This window comes from Eumetopias jubatus, unplaced genomic scaffold (genome assembly GCF_037043125.1).
Source record: "Eumetopias jubatus isolate StellerSeaLion01/CBP00866 unplaced genomic scaffold, mEumJub1_p1.0 scaffold_6, whole genome shotgun sequence".
NCBI classification, from domain to species: domain Eukaryota; kingdom Metazoa; phylum Chordata; class Mammalia; order Carnivora; family Otariidae; genus Eumetopias; species Eumetopias jubatus.
Genome location: NW_028274812.1, coordinates 12,597,386 through 12,603,385, shown reverse-complemented (window position 1 = coordinate 12,603,385; position 6,000 = coordinate 12,597,386). Strand labels below are relative to the sequence as shown.

The 6,000-nt window shown below is 42.1% G+C and overlaps 1 protein-coding gene across 2 annotated transcripts in view; it reads left to right on the top strand.

Moving 5' to 3' along the window:
* Window positions 1-1,234: 1,234 nt before the first annotated feature.
* The window catches only part of TIAM2 (TIAM Rac1 associated GEF 2), a 136,322-nt gene continuing 131,556 nt past the window's right edge, over window positions 1,235-6,000 (top strand). For both annotated transcript variants that reach the window (XM_028103215.2, XM_028103214.2), the window contains exon 1: window positions 1,235-1,319. The gene's annotated coding sequence lies outside the window, so the exon portion shown is untranslated. The remainder of the gene's footprint in view (window positions 1,320-6,000) is intronic.

Genomic DNA, 6,000 nt, shown 5'->3' with positions numbered 1-6,000 from the left:
TTATTGCCACTTCGATTGAGCATTTCATGTTTCAGCCAGTTAATTGAATATTTTATGTGTGTTATCCCATTAAGTACTTGGAATAACCCTGCAAAGCAGATAATATTTCTGCTTCATAGTTGAAAAAACCGGAGGCTCAGACAATTTAAATAACCAGGCTGGGCTCGCTCAGGTGGTAATGGGGAAGCTGAGGGGTTGAACCCCAGTCTTTTGGCTCCGAAGCCTGCATTCTTTATCGTCTGTAACCCACAGTACACAATTATTACCATAAAGTAGTATTTTATGTACATAGCTGAGGTGAAATGTCTTATAAAAAGACGAGTCTCAGTCTCTGAAAGCAATCTGTTTAACATTTTTAAAAATGAAAGAAAAGGGAGGTACTTTCTGGTATGCTGACTAATGGGGCCACGAATTTTAAAATGTCACTGGGCAGCGCATCGAACAATGGAAGAAGGTATTGTTCTCCATAATATGAGAGGACCCAGAAACCACCTGCTTCATAAGTAATGCAACTCGTTCTTTGACTCAACCCACTTGTATTTGGATTCTGCCCCACAGTCTGTGATAACTACCTCTGCCACCCTGGTTCTTATTAGGGTCTTGGCTGGTCCCTCTCCCCGGCAGATCATTTCCTTCGACGTAGCACTGGGATTGTTGGCCATCTCTGAGAGCCATTTCCTGACCTTCCAATTTAAAGTAGCCACTTGTCCAAACTCACTATCTCATCATCCCTGTTTAGGTGTCTACACTGCATGTATTGCTGTAGGATATTTTTGTTTGTTTATTGCGTTGTTTTGGCTGCTTTCTCCCGCTTGAATGAAGTTCATTTCATTGAGAGCAGAGACCTCCTCTTTTACTCACTACTCTACTCCCAGCCCTGGAGGTGTGGCTTGATCACAGTAGGCTTTGTCTGGCTGTCTAATCCTCCATCTGTTTGTCTATTTCTTCTCCTCTGTCTGTTCTTTCTCCCTCTTTTCTTCCCTCCCTCCATATATCTATCTGTAAAATGGCTTGCCTATGTGGTCAGAGTAAATCTGCTTCTCTGTTTAGGATGTGGGGAGGACCCTCATATTTCCTTTATAGTTAACCACTTAACTTTTGATTTTTTTTTTTTTTAGTTGCTCCCTTTTTGAATCAAGCCCAAGATACAGCACAATGTTGAGAAACTGAGGTTTAGTTACAAAAGTGTAATAAAAAAAATGGTTTCTTATCACCTTCTTGTTTTCTCTTGCCAGGGCTGTGTGCTTGAATTACCCCTTCAGCCAGCTCATTCTGGATGAATGAATGAACACTAAGTGTTACTCCCACTGCCTCTAGGGGTAAGTTTGAGGCACTTGTACATCTCAGAGGTGTTAATGTATATCAGTTGTGTGTCTGTTTCCCATGCAGCTCTGTTAACTGCTCTTTGTATGCGGACCTGGGTGGGGAAAGCCACAGTGGATTCCTCAGGTTCGGGCTGGAAATTGAATTTCCTGTGGGCAGTGGGGCACCATATCTGAATGGCTTATTATAAACGCGCTGTAATTTGATGTGCTGGTTGATCCTCTCTGTGTGGAATATGGTACCCTCATCCTCTCTGGGAACTCAGCTGGGGAAGTCGCAGCTTGGCAAGCGTTCACGTCCATCTCTTTATGTACCAAATACTGATAACAGCACACGCTCTAGCTCCAGACAGTACATCCTGCTGAAGAACAGATCTATCATTTCTAGCTGGGGTTGTAAGCTCAGGTAAGCTCAGGACACTTGGACATTAAGAAGCCCCTGAGGAAAGGTAAGGTTCCGATTATGTTAAGGCTGTTTCCTTCGGATGGAGGTGTTTTACTAGTCGATGTATTGTTGTTTCAGTTTAAGTACTAAAGCAGAGAGCGGAAGGGTTCCCAAAGCAGTGTTTGGAATGGTTGCAAGTCATTCCCTGGAAATGTTTGTAGTGTCTGCAGTTCATGCTTGCAGTGCAGAGGCTCACAGACCCCAGCATCAACTTCCCAGGTGGCAGTTTGTCCCATCTTTCCAGTGCTGCTCCACACCTTTTGGATCTCAATTCAAGGTGCTGCCTCTGAGAGACCCATCTCTGTCTACCCAACCTAAAGTGGCCACCCATTTTAATTCTCTGCAAAGTGCTGTCCTACCTGATAGTTTTCTCCTGTGTATTTTTTTTTTTTTTAATTTACTTAACAGAGAGAGACACAGCGAGAGAGGGAACACAAACAGGGGGAGTGGGAGAGGGAGAAGCAGGCTTCCCGCAGAGCAGGGAGCCCGACGTGGGGCTCGATCCCAGGACCCTGGGATCATGACCTGAGCCGAAGGCAGACGCTTAACGACTGAGCCACTCAGGCGCCCCTCCCCTGTGTATTTGTTTATCAGCCTGCTGTTCAGCCTTACCGTCCCTGGAGCAGAAATTCTGTATGGTCAGAACACACTTGTCTGTCTGTCCTCGCGTAGCCCCACGGCCCGGAATAGTGTCTAGTGCACGGTGGGTATTTGTGGACTGAATATATAATGAGTTTAACCGTGAGGTGCAGCTCACTGCCTCAGTTGCTCGGTGTCATATGGTGAGAAATGTGTTGGCACTAGAGGAGATTTTGAAGACTCAGTTTGTCTATTTAGTAGCTGTTTCTAAATGTGAATTATTCTCTCACCGAATTATCAGGTTTAACATGATCTTCCATGTAAAGAGGAAGTTTTGTAATGTTTTGGGTTTATTTGCAAAGAGAGCACTTATTAAAGTTAGAAATTTTGATGGTAATTGGTAACTTGTGTGTTGGTTGACCTTTATATCATCTGCATTAGAATATTTAAAAGGAATTTCTGATTAGCCTCAGTGACTGTTTTATTTAGGTTTTAATGAAGTTCGGATACCATGACTGAAACACACCTATTTGAAAAGCCCTAAAGGTTAGATTTTTTTGGAGTCAGATTGCCTGAGTTGTTTGAATCCTGTCTCTGACATTTCCTGGCTCAGTGACCTGGGGCAGGTTATTTAAGCTTTGGTGCCTCATTTTCTTATTACCCTCTAAAAGGAGGGTCATAAGAGCATTTTCCTCATGGAGTTGAGGATGTTAGTATGTATATGTGTTATATAAATTTCTGCTATTTTATTTAGTATATACTCAGAATTTTATATATTAAATATATCTGCTAGGTTTAAAAGTAATATATTTGGATACTGTTCATAAAGTGGAGATAAGACTTTGAGCATGTGCTTTTGCGTTACATGAATGAAAACAGGCCGTTCCCCAAAGTCACCAGAAAGAAAAGACTTGCTTATAATTATTAATAATTTTAATTAGTTGTCATAGCGATAAAACACAGATATGCCATTTTCTGTACGTATGACAATATTGTTGTCTCTTTGGTATCAGACAGGCTTTGGTTTGAGTTTTCTAGTTGTGCTTATTTTGTGACCGTCAGCACATTACTTGGCTTTGCTTAGCCTCAGTTTCTCCATCTGCAAAGTAGTGCTGATCATACAAACCAAAGAGGATTACTGTGAGAATTAAATATGAAAATACATGTAACACTCCTGGCACAGGGCTTCAGGGTTTTTCGTTTGCTTCTTTCTTTCTTTCTAGACCTTAGATCTAGGAAGGATATTAATATCTGGGCAACAATGACCATGGTTAGGAGTGTTTGGAAATAGTGTCCCATTTGTAATGGTGAAGGGGATAGAATATTTAGCATAGAAAGTAGTAAGCTTAGTGACGAGCATGATGCTGCTCTTGAGAGTGTGTCCTGTGAGCAGGGAGCAGGGGCGATGAGATGTGAGGACCAATGAGTAGAACGAAACCTAGGAGCTGGGAGGAAACGGGGCCGGGGGGGGGTGTCTCTGCACAGTTGTGGGTCCAGAGGCTGCTGGGCTGCAGATCAAGATTCCCGGAGAAGGGATTTCTCTGCTCCCCAGGAAGGAGGCTGCTGTGGCTGGTGTGGCCCATTACAACCCCCCTAATGTAGAAGCAGCCCCCTGTCTGAAATCCCATGTGCGCATCTGGTTGTCTTGGCCAAACTGATTGTGTGGAGATGTATGTCCCTAGAGACCCAGGATTTAGCTTTCCAAAGTCAGGAAGTTGGGACTGCTGATTGCTTGCTTTTAAATAAACCTTTTTCAGGATTTACAATTTTTCCGTTTGTGTTTTACCATTTCCATCAGATGGTGCACCCTGGTGGGCTTCTGGCTGCTTCTGGGCTGTGGATAAGCTTTGTTGGGCCTGCAAAATGTGTCCTTGACAAGTCTTTTAAGGATATTTAAATTAGTTGCCCACCTTTAAAAAGTGAAAATTTTATATCAAAGCAGCGTGTTCAGTGATTCTTAAAAAATGCGGTTCATCTGGCAAGATAGGATTCTGTGTTCCCAGGTGGCAGTGGGCTGGGTGGTTGCTGGCCCCAGTGGATGGGGTAGGTGCGGGCGGGTCCACCACGCTATTTACCCCTTCGTGTATTCCCAACACTGAGTGTCAGGTACCGTGTTTCATTTACTTAAGCTGTTTTCCTTATAGTAGAGTTAAGAGACTACTGGAAAAGTTCTATCTACTTCTGTATTAGTAGTGGAAAAATAAAGATATTTTTGTAGCGTGTCATGTTTCCAGAAAAATAGAACAGAAGATTTTTTGGGTGTGTGCTCAAGAATACTTGTATAAGCCTAATTTGCAAACAAATGGCTTCTGTTTCTTAAGAATATGGTACTCTGGCCTGTGTCATTTCATGCATTTAAACAGCCCTGACGTTGTGTGTGTGATCTCTAACCTGGGCAGTAAATTTTTCCCTCTGTGTTCAGACACAACCTTTTTGCTTCTATTTTAGGTCATTTCCTCGCTTTCAGCAGCAGACTCGCTCATCTTCCCCAAGATCAGTTGTTGGGACTCCTGGATGGGTGAAATGGCAGCAGTGTATAATTTGCACACACATGTGGGCTGTGGAACGAGGTTCCATTCTGTTTTCTCCATTGGACCTGCTAAAGCTTCCCAGACTTTGTGGCACCAAACAGATGAGGGCCTGTGAACTCGCTGACTCGGGGGGTGGTTACCAAGAGCACTGAACTCTTAGCCCACTGAGGCACAGACTGAAGTCTTAGGACTTCTTTGTATGTTTGATTTTCAGTGAAAAATACAGTTTGGTTTTACTTGTTTGTTCTACAAGGGAGGTTCTGGCTTCATTGTGCAGATAAACTAGAAGAAAGAGCAGGGGAAGAGCCATGAAATTGGAGTTCTGTTGTTTGTGTGGTAGTTGGGAGGAAGAGAGGAGTAGGGTGTGTGTTGTTAATGACAGAAAGACTAACTTCATTAGTGGAATTTTGAGGATGACTGGTTTAAAGTCCCTGGAAGGAGTTCTCATCCATCAGTTGGTTTTTAAACAATGGAATGTGCTCCCTAATGGAGCTGTGAACTTCCCATCACTCAGTGTATTTGGGTAGAAAGAGAGTGGCCCATCTGTCAGGATACCGTAGGAGGCTCTCAAATTAGAAGCAAGATAGGGCTAGCTAGATGACCTCTGTGGTCTCTTAGAAAACTCAGATTCAATTATTCTCTGAACTAAGCTGATTAGGAACCTTTCAGCTTAAACGATTTCACTTCAGTCCTAAAAAGAAGATACAGTGCGTGGAGTGGGAGGCTGAATAGAATACTTTTTAATTGATTACATTTAATTCTGGACAGATTACTTACACTTTCTTAAATGTTCCCATGGAGCCCTTCAAAAATGTTGTAAACAGATGTGTCTAGTGACTAGTATCTATAAGTGTATTTTCTGAATGATTTTTTCTACGGAAAACTTTATCTTGGTGGAAGCTCATTTGTAGTTTTATTTTTGGTAGCATGATTTTTTTAATACAGATTTTTATCATTTATATGTAAATATTACCTCTTATTAGAAAGCATTCTATTTAATTTCAAAAGTTAGGAATTTATACATTATCAATAATTGTCAATAGTCAAAGTGTACTTAATTTGGATATAATGACCTGTAGAAAAAAGTCCATTTAAAGGAAAACTTTATTGGGGTGCCTGGGTG